This window comes from Geotrypetes seraphini, chromosome 6 (assembly GCF_902459505.1).
Source record: "Geotrypetes seraphini chromosome 6, aGeoSer1.1, whole genome shotgun sequence".
Lineage (NCBI taxonomy): Eukaryota > Metazoa > Chordata > Amphibia > Gymnophiona > Dermophiidae > Geotrypetes > Geotrypetes seraphini.
This window is the reverse complement of record NC_047089.1, coordinates 23,625,092-23,645,442: the sequence shown is the minus strand read 5'-3', so window position 1 is coordinate 23,645,442 and position 20,351 is coordinate 23,625,092. Positions and strand designations below refer to the sequence as shown.

Sequence of the window (20,351 nt, the reverse complement as noted above, 5' to 3'; positions counted from 1 at the left end):
GCAGACAGTGCTCTTTTTGCAGGCATTTAGGAATGGCTCAGCAGTGTATAGAAGCATATAATATGTAGCCAAGAGGATAAGTCCTGCAGATTTTGCAAAACTGCAAGAAACATCAATCAGCAGATGTTTTCACATCACTACATGAAAAATGGTGGCTCAGCTTATGTACGATGCACTGATTATATACTTTTATATTTTCATATTTCTTACTTGAAATTCCCACTATTTGCAACCTTGGAAATTAGAGCCATTGAAGTGATAAATTAGATTTTATTGCTAATGAATAATAATGGAAGTTTTTGCTAATCATTTGAAATGAATCATGTCTTCAGTTCTGTGAATATAGAAAAGCAAGACATTTTCATTCCCAGCAAAAGATTTTTTTTTCTTTTTTTTATAAATTACTTTCATAAAGCCAGAAAGTTATTTTACCTGATAAACCCAAAACAATGTGTCTAGATGGCTCCTTGACTTATATTGTTTTGTCTGTGAGTTTGTCTACAGAACACGTCAAGTAATTACTGGTAGGAATGATTTATGAATTGCTGTTGTGAGTAATATGTTCAGAGTATTTTATAGACTTTGAAAATGAATAATATTACATTTTTATATTGAGTCTGGCACACTTGAGGTTAACGATCAATGTTGATCTTGTATTCGGCTTAATAAATTGACAGACTACAATAGCGGAACAAAAGTATCAAATAAAGAGGTAATCCTGTATTGATTTTGGTGTTAGTTTTCACTGTACTGACCCAAAAGTATTTAGTGATTTGCCTAAATGTGGAGTTAGGGGAACAAATGCTATAGTTTGTTCATCTTATCAATCATCGACTGCTAGTGGAACATTGGAATCGGAACAAACCTACCCTTTCAACTACTGATCCATGAAAAGCAGAGTTACTGGTGAATAGATATCTCATAAGAACATAGGAATAGCTTTAATGGGTCAGACCAATGGTCCATTAAGCCAGTAGCCCTTTCTCACGGTGGCCAATCCAGGACGGCCAAAACCCAAGGAGTAGCAACATTCCAGCATCTCAAAGAATAGCACGATTCTGGAACCCCAATGAGCGCAATATTTCAGAGCTGAGATTGTGATGTCATAATGCCTCATAGCCAACCTCTTCAGTGATGTTACAGTGGCTTGATTGTCCTATACTTGGCACACATAAAAGCATAAGAACAGCCATGCTGGGTCAGACCGAAGGTCCAGCAATCCAAGTGGCCCAATCCAGGTCAAAACACAAAGAGTAGGAACATTCCATTATCTCAGAGTAAGCAAGATTCTGGAACCCCAAATAGTAGGAACATTCCATACAGAATCCCCAAAGAGTAGCAAGATTCTAGAATCCCAGAGAGTAGCAATATTCCATGCTACCAATCCAGGGCAAGCAGTGGCTTCCCCCCTGTCTTTCTGAATAACAGACTATGGACTTTTTCTCCAGAAACTTGTCCAAATCTTTATTAAAGCCAGCTACGCTATCCACTCTCATTTGCTACTGAAAATTAATTAACTAATTGGTCGCCGACCATGGCATCCGTTATAGAATCTGGGCATGAGTGGTTGCACCAAAGACCTTTACAGAACATAAGAACATAAGAACATAAGAAGTTGCCTCCACTGGGTCAGACCAGAGGTCCATCCTGCCCAGCGGTCCGCTCCCGCGGCGGCCCATCAGGTCCGCGACCTGTGAAATGGTTACTGACCAATTCAATAACCTACCTCAAGTTCTATCTGTACCCCTCTATCCCCTTATCCTCCAGGAACCCATCCAAACCTTTCTTGAACCCCTGTACAGAGTTCTGGCTTATCACCTCCTCTGGAAGCTTGTTCCATGTGTCCACCACCCTCTGGGTAAAAAAGAACTTCCTAGCATTTGTTCTAAACCTGTCCCCTTTCAATTTCTCCGAGTGACCCCTAGTGCCTGTGGCTCCCCACAGTTTGAAGAATCTGTTCTTATTCACTTTCTCTATGCCCTTTAGGATTTTGAAAGTTTCTATCATGTCCCCTCTAAGTCTCCTCTTCTCCAGGGAGAACAGCCCCAGCTTTTTTAACCTGTCAGCGTATGAGAAATTTTCCATACCTTTTATCAGTTTAGTCGCCCTCCTCTGCACTCCCTCGAGTACCGCCATATCCTTTTTGAGGTACGGCGACCAGTATTGAACACAGTACTCCAGGTGCGGGCGCACCATTGCGCGATACAGCGGCATGATGACTTCCTTTGTCCTGGTTGTGATACCTTTTTTGATGATGCCCAGCATTCTATTTGCTTTCTTTGAGGCTGTCGCACACTGTGCCGATGGTTTCAGTGATGTGTCTACCATCACCCCCAGGTCCCTTTCAAGGTTACTCACCCCTAGTAGTGTTCCCCCCATTTTGTAGCTGAACATCGGGTTCTTTTTCCCTACATGCATGACCTTGCATTTCTGTACGTTAAAACTCATTTGCCACTTGTTTGCCCAGTCTTCCAGTCTCGTTAGGTCCCTTTGCAGGTCTTCACAGTCTTCCGTGTTTCTAACCCTGCTGCAGAGTTTGGTGTCATCAGCAAATTTGATAACCTCACATTTTGTCCCCGTCTCCAGATCGTTTATAAATATATTGAACAGTAGAGGTCCCAGCACTGACCCCTGCGGAACTCCGCTCGTGACCCATTGCCAGTCTGAGTATTGGCCTTTTATTCCAACCCTCTGTTTCCTGCCTGCCAACCAGTGTTTGATCCATCGGTGGATATCCCCTTGCACCCCGTGATTCCACAGCTTTTTATGTAGCCGTTCGTGAGGTACCTTGTCGAAGGCTTTTTGGAAGTCAAGGTAAATGATGTCTATGGATTCCCCCTTATCCATCTGGCTGTTTATTCCCTCAAAGAAGTGCAGCAAGTTCGTGAGGCACGACCTTCCCTTGCTGAAGCCATGCTGGCTCGCCCTCAGTTGTCCATTGTTTTCTATGTGTTCACAGATTGAATCCTTTACCATTGCTTCCATCATCTTTCCTGGAACCGAGGTCAAGCTCACAGGCCTGTAGTTTCCCGGGTCACCCCTTGATCCCTTCTTGAAGATGGGCGTGACATTTGCTATTTTCCAGTCTTCTGGGATCTCCCCAGTTTTTAGGGAGAGGTTACATATTTGTTGAAGTGTCTCTGCTATTTCGTTTCTCAGTTCTTTTAGTACCCTTGGGTGGATGCCGTCCGGGCCTGGTGATTTGTCGCTCTTTAGTCTGTCTATCTGTCTGAGGACATCCTCTTTACTTACCTCTAGTTGAATCAGTCTTTCGTCGTGTTCTCCGTTTATAAACACCTCGGGTTCTGGGATATTGGATGTGTCCTCTCTGGTGAAGACTGACGAGAAGAAATTGTTTAACCTGTCAGCTATCTCTTTTTCTTCCTTTATCGCTCCTTTCCTGTCTCCATCATCCAGTGGTCCCACTTCCTCTCTGGCTGATTGTTTCCCTTTCACATACCTGAAGAAGGGTTTGAAGTTTCTTGCTTCTCCTGCCAGTCTTTCCTCATACTCTCTCTTTGCTTTCTTGACCTCTTGATGGCATTTTTTCTGGTGTCTTTTGTGTTCTTCCTGGTTTTCCTTTGTTGGTTCCTTTTTCCATTTCTTGAAGGATGATTTCTTGTCGCTTATCGCCTTTTTAGCTGCAGTTGTTATCCATGCTGGGTTTCTAGTTCGATTTTTTTTTCTCCCTTTCCTAAACCTTGGGACGTACAGGTCTTGTGCCTCGAGCACTGTGCCTTTAAGCAGTGTCCAGGCTTCCTTTACGGTCTTCACCTTCCCTGAGCTGTTTCTGAGCTTTTTCCCTACCATTTTCCTCATGTCCTTGTAGTTTCCTTTTCTGAAGTTAAGTGCTGTCGTTGTGGTTCTTTTCACCTTTGGTGTTCCCATGTTTAATTTGTACTGGATCATGTTGTGATCGCTGTTCCCTAATGGTGCTAGTACCACCACTTCCTTTGCGGGTCCCTCCAGCCCGTTGAGGATTAGGTCTAGAGTGGCCTCCCCTCGCGTTGGCTCCATGAAACAGTCCCTTATCACCTCTAGGAATTTAGATGATGATATTCTTAGTTTTATTCTCCATTTCTTTTCAAATAATTCCTAACATTTTATTTGCTTTTTTGGCAGCTGATATGTGCTTCCTCACTTGCTGGTGCTCTATGACTTTTTGAAAAGTGTGTTGGTGAGCCCATGAAGAGAAAAGTTATAGGAAAGGAAGCCCTCAGCAGCAGATAAGCCCAGGTAGGGTTCCCAGATGGCCAGGAAAACCCAGACATGTCCTCTTTTTAGAGGATTGTCCAGGTGCCTAAATAGACTTTCCAAAATCCAGCGGTTTGTCTGGGTTTTGGAAAGCCCTGACAAGCTCTGGCTGTTTCTGGAGAGCCTCTGTTCATGCACGGATAACATCACACATATCCACGTGTGCTCCAGGCCCTCCAGACGCTGCCGGAGCTTGTCAAGGAAGAAGACAAGAGGTTTGTGGGGATGGAGCAGAGGCAGAATAAGGTGGGGCTGGTGACTGAACTTGGCAAAACTGAAGGCAGAACTGGGCGGAGCCAGGGGCAAAACAGGTCCGGGCCACGTGTCCGGTGTTATGTGGCCTGACATATGGTAACAGGGAGCAACATGAGAATTGAGCCCACAACCTCAGGGTGCTGAGGCAACGGTTCAATCTACTAGGCCACGCCTCCTCCTCCATTAGGCCACTCTTCCTCCTTCTGTGCATACAAAAAGGGGTGTTACCTAGGGCAGTGTTTTTCAACCTTTTTACACCTATGGACCGGCAGAATTAAAAGAATTATTCTGTGGACCTGCATCAGTCCGTGGACCGGTGGTTGAAGAACACTGGGCTAAGTTGTGGGCCAGACCCCGCCCATCTCTACCCAATCTCCACCCAAGACCCCGCCCCCATAATAGTACTAATTGCATCTTGCACATCCTGTGCCTCATCTGGAAGCCTTCCCTCTGACGTTGCAACATCAGAGCGAAGGCTTCCGGTTCAAGCACAGGATGCCCGTAGGAGACATTGCCCTTGGCTTTGTGCACTGAATCAGTTAGGAAGAAGGAGCTGGCTCGATCGCACCGTGGACCAGCGGTTGAAGAACACAGTTTTGGGCCTGATGCACGTGCTGGCCCTGTGGACCGGCAGGAAATTTCTGTGGACCGGCACTGGTCCATGGACCAGTGGTTGAAGAACACTGATGATCTTAAGGTAGCCAAGCAAGTGGATAGGTGATATCAAAAACTAGAAAGAAGCTTGGGTGCATTAGAAGAGGAATAGTTTCAGGAAAAACAAGGTTATAGGGCCTCCACACAAGTCTCTGGTGAGGTCTTTTGAAGTACATTACATTACATTACATTAGTGATTTCTATTCCGCTTGTGCCTTGCGGTTCTAAGCGGATTACAAGTTAGAAGACTGGACATTTCCAGTAGCATTGCAGTACATATAATCAAGAATGCGTTAAGTTACAATTGTTGTTCTGGACTTTTCCAGGATAGATTGGTAGTAGATAGTAGATAGTGATAGGTTGTTTAGACGAATAGAGATAATATTGTCCGGATTCTGCTGTTTAGACGAATAGAGATAATACTGTCCGGATTCGGGTGTTGCTGGTGGTGGTGTTAGGGTAGTCATGAGAGCATTTTCTAATACTTTTGTGAGGTTATGATGATGGGAAGTGTTTTTTGAAGAGATGAGTTTTGATTTCTTTTCGGAATGCTTTAATGTCTATTGATTTGGTCAGTAGATTGGTGATGGTAGTATCGATCTTTGCTGCCTGTGTCGCTAAAAGGCTGTCATATAGTTTCTTTCGTCGTGTTCCTTTGAGAGGGGGGTGAGTGAATAGGCTCTGAGTTCTCCTTGATCTGTGTGAGAGGTTACGGTGTAGTCTGTTGTTTAGGTAGCTGGGTGCTGTTCCATGTATTACTTTGTATAGTAGACAGTAGAATTTGAACTGGGATCTTGCTTTTATTGGTAGCCAGTGTGAGTCTAGGTATGCTTTGGTGATGTGGTCATATTTGCCTAGTGAGTAGACGATTCTGAGGGCTGTGTTCTGAACTGTCTGTAATTGTTTTATCATGTAATTTGGGCATGATAGATATAGGCTGTTACAGTAATCTACAATACTCAGTACTAGGGATTGTACTAATATCTTGTATTGATCTTTGTTGAAGAATTTTCTTATTTTTCTTAGGTTACGTATTGTGAAGAATGCTCTTTGGATGATTTTGTGGGTTTGAGACTGCATTGTGCAGTTTCTGTCTAGTAGAATTCCCAGGATCTTGAGTGTGCTTTGCATTGGGTACTTGATTGTATTTACTTCTAGTTCTGTGAGAGATGGTTTTTTTTCCCTTTCCAGTAGTAGGAATTTAGTTTTTTCCGAGTTCAGTTTTAGTTTATGACTTGACATCCATTTTTCTACCGTTTCCATTATCATTTTCAGGTGGTTTGTGGATAAGGGGTCTTGAATATTAAAGGGGAGGAGGATAGTTATATCATCTGCGTAGCTGAATGATACTGTGTTTAGGGCGTCTAGGGTTATGCCTAGGGATGCTATGAAGAGGTTAAATAATATGGGTGACAATGGTGATCCTTGTGGTACTCCACATGGGTTTGACCATGGTTCGGATATGTGCTCTTTTGATTTGACTTTGTATATTCGTGTTTTGAGGAAGCTTTGGAACCATTTGTGAACATTACCTGAGATTCCTATTGCGTCTAATATCTGGAGTAGTGTGTGATGGTCAACTAGGTCGAATGCCGCAGAAAGATCGAGTTGAATGAGAAGCAGCTTGTTTCCTTTGCTGAGGTGTTGTCGGGCAATGTCTAATAGTGATACCAGTAGAGTTTCTGTGCTATGGTTGGATCTGAATCCAGATTGTGATGGATGTAGTATGTGATGGTCTTCAAGGTAGTTGGAGAGGTGTTGTGCGACAAGGCCTTCTGTTATTTTAATGTATAGAGGGATTGAAGCGATTGGTCTATAGTTTGCAGGATTATCTATAGGACCTTTGGGATCTTTTAGGATAGGTGTAATTATGATTTCTCCTAATTCCGGTGGGAAATGACCTTCACTTAGTGTTGTTTGAAGCCATAGTGTGAGGCTAGCTTTAAATTTGGTGGAAGCTGTTGCTAGTAAGTATGAGGGACAGTTGTTCAAGTCACATGAGGATTTGCTGTATTTTTTGTAAAGCCTGTTCAAGTCTGACCATTGTATCTTTGGGAAGTTTGTCCATATCCTGTCTGCTGGTATTGCTTCATCTGTTTTGGGATTGATTCGTATTTCTTCTATGTTGATTCTTGAATTGTTGAATGTGGATCTGGTTGTGATGATTTTGTGTTTGAAGTGATCCGCTAATTGGGTGGCTGTGGGAGTTTGGTTTCCTTGGGTGGCGAGAAATGGTTTGGTATCAGTGAGATTTTTTAAGATGTCAAAAAGTATTCTTGTGTCTGGTTTTTCGGTGCTGATGAGTTTGGAGTAGTAGTTTTTTCGTTTTTCCTTCAGTTTGGTATTGTATTGTTTGATTAGGATTTTCCATTCATCTTTGATGTGGTTGTGTTTTTGTTTTTTCCATGATCTTTCTAATTGTCTGCATTTTCTTTTTAGTTGTAGAAGTTCGTCGTCGAACCATTTATTAGATGGTCTGTCTATTTTGTTTTTGTTTTTTATTGGAGCAAGTTCGTTTAGTGTAGATTCACTGAGGGTCCGCCAGCTGTTTATGAATTCTTTGGGGTTGTTGGGGTCGATTTCGGGGTCGACTGTGTTCCAGAATGTGTGAGGTTCGATTTTCGGTCTGAATTTGATGAGTGTTTTCTTTGGGATGGGTTTGTTGTTATTTTGAGCCCAATTGATGGTGAATGAATATTTGAAATGGTCTGACCATAGAGTAGGGTGCCAGGACCCGTTTGAGATGTAGATGTTTTGTGTGTTTTGATTTGGAGATGAGTAAGCTGCTATATCAAGTTGATGACCTTTTTCGTGTGTGGGTTCTGGGTTGAGAATTTGATAGGATAAAGTGTTGAGGTATGAGAGTATATCTGTTGTTTGTTTGGATGATTGATCTTCTAAGTGGAGATTTAAGTCTCCGAGGATCAGGTTATGTGTGGAGTAGAGTGAGTTCTGGAAGATGAATTCTTCAAGTTCTTGTTTTGAAGTGTTCCATTTACCTGGTGTATTGTAGCAAATAAGACAGTTCAGGTTTCCATTGAGTGATTTGTCAGATATTTGGCAGGCTAGCAGATCAAGATAAGGGGTGGAGTGCTTGGTTAGTACGTCGATGTTGAGATTGTTTTTTGTTATGATTGCTAGACCTCCTCCTCTTCTGTACTAGGCACAATCCTGGAGACGGCATGGTCAAAAAGATATAAGCGAGATGGAGTTGGTCCAGACCATAAATACCAGTGCCAGGGTTATGTACACCTGGAGCAGCCATGGAAGTGAGAAGCAGTGCTTCTGAGCATGGTGTGGTCTGCAGCTTTCCACCTCTTCCTGCAGCAAGAGAACCAGTATGTTTTTGAATAGTCTTTAACTTGGATTTTCATGAAATAATGCAGCTACGGATTTATATGTGAAGTATATCATGCCAGTTGTAAATTAAGTAAAATTAGTATCATTCTTTTGCTATTTTTCCATTGGCCTTTGCAAGGCTTTATGTCCACTTTCTCATAACACATAGTATTCACATTAAATTATTCTTCAAAAAAAATCTCACCTGCCACTAAAGGAATGTATCTCATTTTGTGAAGGTATATACCGATTAAAAGTAAATCCCCCTTAATAATGAAGTGCTAGGATTCCAAGTGGTAAAGCCTTGACATTCTCTATCAATCCCTGGAGAAAGAAGTAAACAAGAGTGGATTTGTAATTGCCTTTTGGATCTAGAGGCCTATTATGTGCTGTCTTCAGGCAGTTGACAGAAATCAACAAAAGCTTAGGTCTCTAATAATCTTGCACTTCTTAAAACCAAAAAGGAAGAAAAAGAGCACGCCAGGTCTACATTGGATTTAATTTCCTGAGATTTTCGAAAAGGGGGAAAAAATGAACAGAAAATATGGTGCAAGCAGAATCACTTCCAGAAACGCCCTTAAAGGAGCATTTTTTTCCCCAAAAATGCTAAATAGAAAAATTAATTTAAAATTTGAGAAAAAAAAAAAACCAACAACCTTTCAGATTGGAGCTTTATAGATATTTTGGCTATGATAATTTTATTTTCTTGAGGGATTTTTGCCCTGTAAACAGTTTGCAGGATATATAGGCCTCCTTTTACTAAACCGCGGTAGCTGAATGACCCGAGCTGTTCCCGACGCTCCTAGGAACTCTACGAGCATCGGGAGCAGCGCGGGCCATTCAGAGTGGCTCCCTGCGCTAAAACCACTATCGCGGTTTAATAAAAGGAGGAAGCCATAAGTTAAAAGTAGCTCCCAAAGTAAGAAGCCTAGCATGTAAGGCAGTCTTTTTAACTTAATGAAGAGAAAATATATTCACATTTCAGTAGCAGATTAGGAACCTGGAAGCTGACAGTTGTGTTATAAAGATGGGAAAGAGGACACGTTTCTTTGAACAAAAGTCTGCAAAATAGTGATGTATTAATATGAAGATTTTGTAACACTATAACTTGAATGGGATCTGTTGGGTGGGATGACCACATCTAATTATTTGGGTGGAATGATCCTCCATCATTGGACTTACTTTTAAAAGGCTCAGTGGTGTTTCAGGTTAGTTACTGAGGCATGTGAGAAAGAAACAATGGCAGATGATCAATGAACTTTTTAGGTGGCTGCCAATATTGGCGCCACATAGAGAATCTGGGCCTTAACTCTTTATTGCCACATGTACAAATACTTAGATTGTGAGCCCACCAGGACCAGAAAAAGTACCTGCATATAATATATGTAAACTGCTTTTGTTGTATCATAGAAAGATGGCATATTAAATCCATCCCCACCGCACCCAATAGCCAATTTACCTGGACAGGTATGTTTTTGGAAACTGTCCTTAGTAGCTTAAATTTATATCAAGCAAATTATGCCTGTTTTATGCAGGATTATTCAAGGAATGGTGATGTTGTGGTAATCATGATTAGTGAGATCAGTTATCAAAATCTGGGAGGGCGGGGAGGAGCTAGGGACTTGACAGCTTTTATTGGTGGTGGTAGGGGGGAGCTAAATAATTGCCAAAAACACTTAATACCATTGTGCTAATCCTACCCCAAATGTACCTTATGCACAGTTACGTAGAGAGGGTAGAAGGCGTCCCCCCCATGGTCTCCTTTCCGCCACTCCCCCCCCCCCCGTTCCTTCTGCACTAGCCATGCCACACTCGCACTCACCCTTCTCCCCGTACCTCATTAAATCTTTGCCAGCGCAACTTCTTAGGCCTGCTGCTCATGCTGGCATTGGTTTTCCCTCAGATGTCACTTCCTGGCCCCGCAACCTGGAAGTGATTTCAGAGTGGAGCCAGGCCGGCACGAGCAGCAAGCCTGAGAAGTTGCTTGCGCTGGCATAGATTTAAAGAGGTACAAGGGTGGGGGGAAGGACGGGTGCAAGCGAGGTGGGGGACGGAGAGGTGCCAGTGCCCCCCACACACACACACACATACCCTTTACCATGCCACTGCTTATGCAGAATATTCCAGAAAAGCACAGCAAACTTAAATTTGACAGAAGCAGTAGTATGTGAATGAAGATTATGCTTTGTGGAGTTTACAAAGGTTGATTTGGCTGATACCTCTCCTGTTAGCATTCAAAGTCCAAACTTATTGCTGAGATTTTCACAAGGGATACAGAGCAGAAAACAACATTTATGATGCTTTAATGGTTCTTTGTGTTCATGTCAGAAGTGAGAGAGACACATCCATCTGAGTCATCTGGTATCTCTCTGTACCTATCCATGTGAATAAAGAAAGGTCAAAACCCAGAAATGGTGTGAAGATTAGTTTAAAGCCAGCCTCAAGTTTCATTATCAGATTGGAACATTATACAGACTGAAAAAAAAAAAAAAATCCAGCAAACACTCTAGCAAAACAGACTAGGGCCTAGATTCACTAAACCCCCCTTTACCTTTCCGATCCGTGTCCGATCCATGGTCGAGTCTTCCCGAGTGACCGATCCACAAAGCGTCCTCATGCAAATTGAGGTGATCGGAGGCACATCCCACACCGACCACACGGATCACCGCAGAGTGATCCTGACGTGTGCGCAGACCGTCATCTTTGCCCGTAGATGGTCCGCGCATGCGCTTGCTCCCCATGGCAACACTTTTTTCTTTTTTTTAATTTTTAGCAATTTTTGGTGCTTTTTTTGTGCTTTACTCGTGAGCCCGTGGTTTTAACCCGCGGGTTTAAAGTGGAGCTGCACTGCGGCGTGTTCTGGAACAGAACACTCCGTAGTGCAGCCCTGTTTTAATCCCGCAGGTTAAAACCACAGGCTCACACTGCAGGGAAGTGCGGCAGAGAGCAGGAGAGTTGGGACGGCAGAGAGCAGGGCGTTTTGGGGGGACGTTTAACTTTGGATTTCAAGCCTGCAGGGCGTTTTTGGGGGGAAGCTGTACTTTGGATTTCAGGGCTGCAGGGCTGGGATTTCAGGGCGGCAAAGAGCAGGACAGTCGGCAAGGACGTGAGCGACTGGTCCTCAGCAGTCAAGTTTCAAGTTTATTAGGATTTTATATACCGCCTATCAAGGTTATCTAAGCGGTTTTTACAATCAGGTACTCAAGCATTTTCCCTATCTGTCCCGGTGGGCTCACAATCTATCTAACGTACCTGGAGCTATGGAGGATTAAGTGACTTGCCCAGGGTCACAAGGAGCAGCGCGGGGTTTGAACCCACAACCCCAGGGTGCTGAGGCTGTAGATCCAACCACTGCGCCACACACTCCCACACGCCACACAGTCGCTTCTTTTTTGATCGGTCAGTCCAATCGATGTTCCTTTTTTTGTTTTTTAGTGAATCGCTGCCTTCCTGCTTTGCATGCCATTTCCCCTCATTTGCATGTGCGGTTCGGATCGGGAGGAAGGTTAGTGAATTGGGTCGGGTAGCAAAGTGGTCGGGACACGGCTTAGTGAATCTAGCCCTAGCAGTTAAAGAAAAAAAATAAATCTGCCCATAAGCAACACTATTGCTAACAAAGAAACACAAAGCAATACACCTGTGAGGGAAGATCTCTCGTGATCAGACCATTTCATCTATAGACCCTAAAAGGGAAATTCAGAGCAATGCATGTCACCTAGGTTAGGATGACAAGTAGATGCCTATCTTAAAGTCTGTTTTCAAAGATACATGGGTGTCTATGGTGCAGTGGCATAGCGAGGGTGAGAAGCACCCATGGGTGTCTATGGAGCAGTGGTACTCTTCCCCCCAGCCTCATCCCCGCCTCCTGCTCCTTTCCCCATCCCCCTGCCACACCTCCCTTCTCCCATACCTATAAGAAGCCAATGTGAATTCCAAAGGAACGGTACAGTTTAGGGGGTGAAGAACTTATGTGCACGACAGAAGAGCGGAACTTGTGTGTGATTGTATGCGATCGTAATGTGGCCAAACAGGTTGAAAAAGTGATGGCGAAAGCTAGAAGGATGCTAGGTTGACAAGGGAGAAGTATGGCCAGTAGGAAAAAGGATGTGTTGATGCCTCTGTATAAGACTGGTGAAATCTCATTTAGAATATTGGGTACAATTCTGGAGGCCGCACCTTCAAAAAGATATAAAAAGGATGGAGTCGGTCCAGAGGAAGGTTACTAAAATGGTGTGTGGTCTTCGTGATAAGGCGTATGGGGACATACTTAAAGATTTCAATTTGTATACTTTGGAGGAAAGGCGGGAGAAGGGAGATGTGATAGAGTAGTTTAAATTCAAAATTTGAATAAGAATGTTATTAGCCAAGTTTCAAGTTTCAAGTTTATTTATTAATTTGATGAATCGCCTATCCATAATTTACTAAGCGAATTACAATGAGTTATATAAACATATTAAAAAGCATACAACTAATATTATGTAAAAAGGAGGGTAAAAAACAGTGGTGCGGGTAGGAGTGAACGGAGCAGGAGAGAACGGGAACCTCCCTAATGCAGCCACTGGTTGGCGAAACAAGAGCCTTGTTAGATTTTAACAGCTCGTTCCTTATCTTCATTCCAACGTTAAGTTTGCTATTGCAGGAAGATCGATTCGCTGGATTGAGCATGAAATGCTAATTGTGGACATCGATGAAGATAAGTGAACTGTAGCTCTTGTTCTTTTTCCTTTGTTCCCTGCGCACAGTGGTGGGACTTTTCCCTTTTTGAAAAATTACATTTTGAAAATTTGTGGAGTTTTTTTGCCTATGATACAGAATTAGAACGGCTAAAAAACTCATTGGGATGCCGTCTGCATATCATTAGTATACTTTTTCTCCACTGATTTTTCAAGGGGTACCCCCACCACTTGGCTAATAACATTCTTATACAAATTTTTGAATTTATATTTTGTTATTATTAGTAATATTCTTTTTTATTTTTAATATTCTTTATTCATTTTTGAAACTTCAATTGTGCACAACAAATGATGCATTTACATAAATGATTATCATTACAGCACAATATACATAATAAAAGAAAGATAAGACTTATTTTCTCCCAATATTATTTTCTCTAATATTCTTGAGAGTCGTTTAAATACCTACATAATATAAATGTGCATGAGTCGAGTCTCTTTCATTTGAAAGGAAACTCTGCAATGAGAGGGCTTAGGATGAAGAGGTGATAGGCTCTGGAGTAATCTGAGGAAATACTTTTTTACAGAAAGGGTGACAGGTGGAACAGTCTCCCGGAAGAGGTGGTGGAGACACTGACTGTGTCTGAATTCAAAAGAGCCTGGGATAGGCATGTGGGATCTCTCAGAGAGAGAAAGAGATGATTGTTACAGCGGATGGGCAGACTAGATGGGCCATTTGGCCTTTATCTGCCATCATGTTTCTATTACCATAAAGCTCTATGACCTTACCATGCAGGTGTAAAGAGCCTTAGCCTATAGGAAGAGGAGATGCAAATGTTAAGAGCCTTAGCCAATAGGGAGAGGAGGTGGTAGTGGATGCTGCAGATGGGCAGACTGGATTGGCCTTTGGCCTTTATCTGCCATCAAGTTTCTATGTAGAGCTTATGATTAAACAAACACTTCACAAAGCACAGGAGGAAACACAAATCCTCCCCATTCCTTCTGCTGTACAACAGGCCTCAGGTTCATCACATATTTCACGGAAGGAGAAAGCAATGCTAAGAAACTGCAAACTTTTCCTAAAAAATTGTCTCAGTCCCTATCGCTGTATTTAAACCACATGCTTTCTGAGCATAGAAATGCAAACACAGTGAAACGCAGATTCACTTAGAAATATAAATCAGGTGAAAGAGATTTCAGCAGGAGGGAATCATTCAGCTGCCACTCATTTCTGAGATGCCATCGCTTTAATCACTCTGCCATTGCATGTTCTAGTTCAGTGAACATGTTCTGTCAGTGGGAAACCTTTAGACTAAGATCACTCAAGCATATAGTGGCACTAGCTAGATTAGGACAAGGGAAAATATTGGAAGAAATGACTTTGCCTCCTGCACGAGAAAAACTTCCCTTTTTAGATTCTGCACGATATATTTGTGTCAGCCCTTAAAAGCTCTAAATGCACTAGGAATAAGACAATTAGGGGAAAATTCTATAAGATGAGCCTAAATATAGGCACCGTGGGAGTGGCCTAAGGGATCTGCCAATCAGAATCATAGGCCACTCCCAGTGTATCCCAGAATGCACTTGAATGGGGCTTAAGATTTTGGTTAGCCCAGGTACCTAAAGCCCCTCCTACGGGAGGGGGCTTAAGTGCCTGAGCCAATCAGGACCTAAGGCCCCTCCCTGTTGCATCCCACGATGCACCGGCAAGGGGCAGGCCTGCTATTCGTGAGAAGGCATGCCAGCCAGCTGGAGGCAGGAAAGATGTCTCCAGCCAGCCAACATTTTAAGGTAGGGGGGTTCTGGGGGGGTCTGTAGTGGTGGGTGGGCTGGGGGTTCTGACAGGGGGGATGCCCGTGATGTTCGGGGGTGGGAGGGTTCCGGCAGGAGGGCCTGGGCATCCCTCCTGCCGGTAGTCTTCACGGGGGGAGGGTTGCCGCCTAAACTTATCGCGGCAGGGATATCTCTTGCCTTGATAAGTTCAGTGTCAACACGATTCTCTGACTGGTGCCTGTGACATGGATGCCAGTGTAGGGTCATGAAATGGTTAACTGTTGTTTAAAATATTGCTCTGGCCTACATAGCTGAAGAAAGTGTACAATCTATTGACTTCATCTGCTTAAAATGTATGTCCCTACCTTACCACATTGTAAGCTGAATAGATAAGAGTTTGAGCCATGATGTACCCTGCCCTTCTGTACATTTAACTGTAAGAGTTAGATAAGTGTCCTGCTAGTGACCTGCTAGTGTGAGCTTAGAACCAATGAGTGTTAAGAAAAGTAACACGTGAAAAGCTTTTTCTAGAATTCAGTTGTATAGCCAGAAAAATGAATAAATATCTCTGTAACTTCCTGGTTTCGGCACTTCTGAGCCAGCTTGGAGCTCAGGGGTCCAGCATGCATGCTGTGAATAAAACTCTTGTACTTTCTTCACGCCTCTCCATCATGCTCCCCTCATTCTTGACCTTCTTGAGGCCGTACAACTACCCTCACGTGTTTCTGTTATGCACTGCCATGCTTACAGACGCGTGATGGACCTTGTCTCTCGTGGCAATGCCCTTGCCGACCGCACAGCCCGAGCTGCCAGTCTCTGCCCCCTCTTTCGGCTCCTCTGTATACAATCATTCCTTTTCTGGATTCCCTTACACCCCAGTACGCTTCTCAGGAACAGACTTGGGCATGCATTATTTTGGGCCAGTCTGTCCTGAAAGGGGGGTGGATACAAAATGCGCCAATTCAAGTGCCAATCCAGACCCACACACTGATACTTCAAACGCAAGCACAACACCCTCATAGTTATTCCTCAACATCTGGCCCTCACGATTGTCAAAAGATGCCATGATCTGGCACACTCTGGAGAACCCGCTATGAAAATTGACTCTCAAGAGACATTTCTTTATCAATCACATTGATCAGCTAGTCCGGAATATGGTCCGACAGTGTGTTGTCGGTTCTAGAATAAAATTCCCAATCAGATGACTGCCACCTCTTGGATACCAACCTATTGGAACATATCCGATGCAGGTTCTGTCTGTAGATTTTACCCACATGCCCATTTCCCGTTCCCTCAGTCACTTCCTAGTCTTCACAGACACCCTGACTAGATGGGTCAAAGCCTTCCTTACTTGCACTGAACGCGCCAGAGACGTAACCAAACACCTCCTGAATAATTCCATGCCTTGATCTCCTTGTTTTTATAGGCAGTGACAATGGCCCTGCTTTCATTGCCGATGTTGTCCAACAAATTGCTCAGGCCCTCCAAATTGAATAGAAATTATATGCTGCTTACCATCCTGAGAGCTCTGGTCAGGTCGAAAGAATAAACAGAACTCTTAAGACCCTTCTCACAAAATGAATTGAAGAAACTAATCTGTCCTGGCCTGTCCTGCTGCCTTCTGTTCTTTTTCAGATTAGATGCATCCCATCTAAGCCCCATTTGAGCTCATGTCTGGCCGGCCACCACCCATTGTGAACCCAGATTCTGGTTCCTTTGCTACTCTGGGATCAGATATCCTCCAGAGTCAGGTCCAGTCTTTAGCTAAAGCCCTTTAAGAGCTCCACAAATGGGTCCTGGAAAGGGCCCCACTATCGATAGCTACACAAGTCCATGGGTATGTCCCTGTAAATACAGTATGGCTAAAACTTGGAAGTCAGACCCCCTGAAACTTAGGTGGATAGGTCCTTTTACTGTAATAATTTCTTCTCTTACAGTTGTCAAGGTGTCCGGACATGAAACTTGGTTCCACTACAACACGGATCTTCAGCTGAAGCTTTCTAAGACCTCAAAAGTTCTGAATATTTACCACTGTACTTAGCAGGTGTTCTGAATATAATTCTTTATAAGTGTTTGAGTTTAATTGACTGCCTGTGGTTCACACTGCCTTTAGCAAGTGTCTTGAGTATAACTGTTTGAAGTTTTCTAAGTTGTGCCTGAAAGAAAAATGAGCTTCCTATGTTAGTATATATAGATATGATATTTGTGTTGCCCTCACTTATGTTTCTTTCTTCTGTATTTTGTACTTAACAAGTGCAGCCCCTTTGCCTGATGTTTGTTTGCATGAAGGAGTTAAGTACAGAAAGTGTCAAACATTTGAGGGTATTTTCTGTTTCCAACCTACTGGTGATGAAGTTTAAAAGTGGGCGGAAATCTGCATTGATGATGTTGAGGGTCCACTTATCAACTAGACTCTTATTGTAGACCCCACTCGCCCGGTGTCTTTGTATTGTGATACATGTGTGCTATTTGATGTTTCTCAAGGTCATGGTACTACTCCTAATTCAGTTTTGTGTGGCTCCCTAGATTGACAGCGTTATTATACCAAATGTGCTAAGTATATAGGTCTGTATAACCTGATGCCTTTAAGAACTGCCCCTATGAGGAAACCTTCACTAATGGTGGAGCCTGTCCTTTATGAGAAAGAATACCCCGTCTGCCTCCCTTACTATAGGTCCTAGCTCCGGCCCCTTGTGTACTACAGGCTACTGTAATCCCATGGTTTTCACTATCACTGACCCATATAACTGGAATGCCAATGTCCAAGTCCAGAAGGCCAGAGACTGCATGGCATTGTATATTGATGGTAAAAGGTGAGACCCAGGTACTGATGTATATGTCCGAATTGTATCCCACTCATGTGCTCCTGTCTATCACTCTGTGGTGTTTCCCCAGTTTTATGAAATTATGAAAGTAGATACTAATATCCTGTAATCACTAGAAATCTGTTTATATAGTTTGCTGAAACTATAGGTCAGACTCTTAATGTTAGCAATTATTTTGTATGAGGAGGGACTGGTATGGGAGAACAGTGGCTATGGGAGGCAATGCAGCTGGACATGTTAAACCTGACTTCACAGACCCTCACTTTTACGTCAGATCCACGACCTTAACGATGGGCCTTGTGAACCTCCATTGTTGCTTCCCACTGTCTTCAGCCCTTCAGACACTGCTTAATGGAACTTCTTATGAATTATGGTCAGCTCCTGATAGTTGATATTGGCTCTGTGATCCGTTTGCCTACTCTTGGTTGCCTGCTTAATGGACTGGTACATGTGTGCTTTGCATGATCCGTCCCAGCTTCTTCCTGTTACCGCTGGCCGATGGTGAACACCTGGGAGCCCCTGTATTCAACACCAGAGGTCGCCAAAAGCGGTCTACTTCCACCAATTCCCTTAAAATAGGTGAATGGGGTGTTGACTGGCCTGCAGAACGGATCATTGCTGCTTATGGACCTGCCACATGGACCGAGGATGACACCTGGGGCTATCGGACCCCAATCTATATGCTGAACTGCATTATTTGTCTATAAGCTGTACTTGAACTGATAACCAATGAGACCTCCCGAGCTTTGAGTACCATTGGCAGAGCGAATGCTAAAATGCGCACTGCTATTTATCAGAATCGTCTAGCTTTGGACTATTTACTAGCTGCTGTGCCTGTGATAAATTCAACCTCTCCAACTGCTGCCTTGAACTTGAGTAAAGTGATTGAGAACGATGTGGATCGTATCACCAAACTGGCTCATGTTCCTGACCAGACCTGGCGTGACCTTACTGCAGACTGGATCTCTGATACCTTCAGCTCCTGGTTGCCCTCTGGTTCAGCATTGAAGATCATCTTGCTGGTTGCTGCCCTGTCTTCTCTGCTCCTTTGCTGCCTGCCCTGTATGGTCCCCATAGCCATAAAGCTGCTCCACTGAACTATGGACTCTGTTGTCAAACGTTCCACTGCTGCATTGGCCCTCTCCCAGTATCGTCCCTTACCCACTGGGGACCCCGACTTTCCTGACCCCTAACTTTATTTTGTCAGGCTTGGCTCCTTAGGTACACTAGCCTGAAAGGGGGGAATGTAGGGTCATGAAATAGTTAACTGTTGTTTAAAATATTGCTCTGGCCTACATAGCTGAAAACAGTGTATAATCTATTGACTGCATCTGCCTAAAATGTATGTCCCTACCTTACCACATTGTAAGCTAAATAGATAAGAGTTTGAGCCATGATGTACCCTGCCCTTCTGTACATTTAACTGTAAGAGTTAGATAAGTGTCCTGCTAGTGACCTGCTAGTGTGAGCTTAGAACCAATGAGTGTTAAGAAAAGTAACACGTGAAAAGCTTTTTCTAGAATTCAGTTGTATAGCCAGAAAAATGAATAAATATCTCTGTAACTTCCTGGTTTCGGCACTTCTGAGCCAGCTTGGAGCTCAGGGGTCCAGCATGCATGCTGTGAATAAAACTCTTGTACTTTCTTCACGCCTCTGACTTTGTGTGTCCAAGTGACCTTTCACCGGTTAGAGAATCAGGTTATTAGGCAGGGGACGCGATTCTCTATTGGACGCCCATGTGCAATTCTCAAAAGGCACTTAGATGGCTTCTGAGACTGGGCGTCCTATACAGAATCCGGCCCTTACTGTTTAACTTTGTCTCTGTATGCAAACCACACTTATTGCCTTGAAACAGCCACTCATCTATAGCAGGTTCTAGATTGTAAGCTCTTTCAAGCAGGGACTGTTTTCTTATGCTCTGTGACTCTGTGCAGCGTTGCGTGTGTCTGGTAGCGCTATAGAAATAATTAATAGTAGTAGCACATCTCCATATCTTCTGTACTGGGCAGCTCTGTGAACTCAGCAGCCATTTCACAGGAACTTAAATCATCTTCCATTTCAATCTCATTCATATTAATATTGTCAAAGTCATCAGAAGCTTCCCCACTGAGAGCTCCTACCTGCTTCTGTAGAAAGAATGGTGGCTGTTGCTTTCCTTCTCTTGGCCGAAGTGATCGGTCTTCCTCATCCATCCGAGAAGCTTTGTGAATCCGTGGCTGCCTCCTGTGGTGGAGGGTCACACCCTTTTCCTCGCCTGCTCTCTCCTGATTAGGCTTAGCTGCAGCTGTGCTCCTAGGCTCTGCTGCTTCTACACTCTGGAGCCTTCTGAACTGGTTTGAACCAGTTTCAGATTGGTCTGGTAGCAGGAACTGCTCCAGCCCTGATTTTTGGCTTTACCTGTTCCTGCCTTGCTGGGATTTGTAGTCCTGTTTCACTACAACTGACTTCTTAGGAAAAGAAAAACAGGTCTTGGGATATTACAAACCCTGTTTGTGGGTTACCGAATTTTCCTTGCCTGCAAGGCTCTGTTGCTTTAAGTGTAGAAGCTACAGGAACTTGAGCTGCCTCAATACATTTA

The 20,351-nt window shown here is 43.6% G+C and overlaps 1 long non-coding RNA gene across 3 annotated transcripts in view; it reads right to left on the bottom strand.

Annotated features, from left to right (window-relative positions):
• The window catches only part of LOC117363212, a 119,417-nt gene extending 99,300 nt beyond the window's left edge, over positions 1-20,117 (bottom strand). For all 3 annotated transcript variants that reach the window (XR_004539996.1, XR_004539995.1, XR_004539997.1), the window contains exon 1: positions 19,894-20,117. This is a non-coding gene — a long non-coding RNA (uncharacterized LOC117363212). The remainder of the gene's footprint in view (positions 1-19,893) is intronic.
• Between the last annotated feature and the right edge of the window lie 234 nt (positions 20,118-20,351).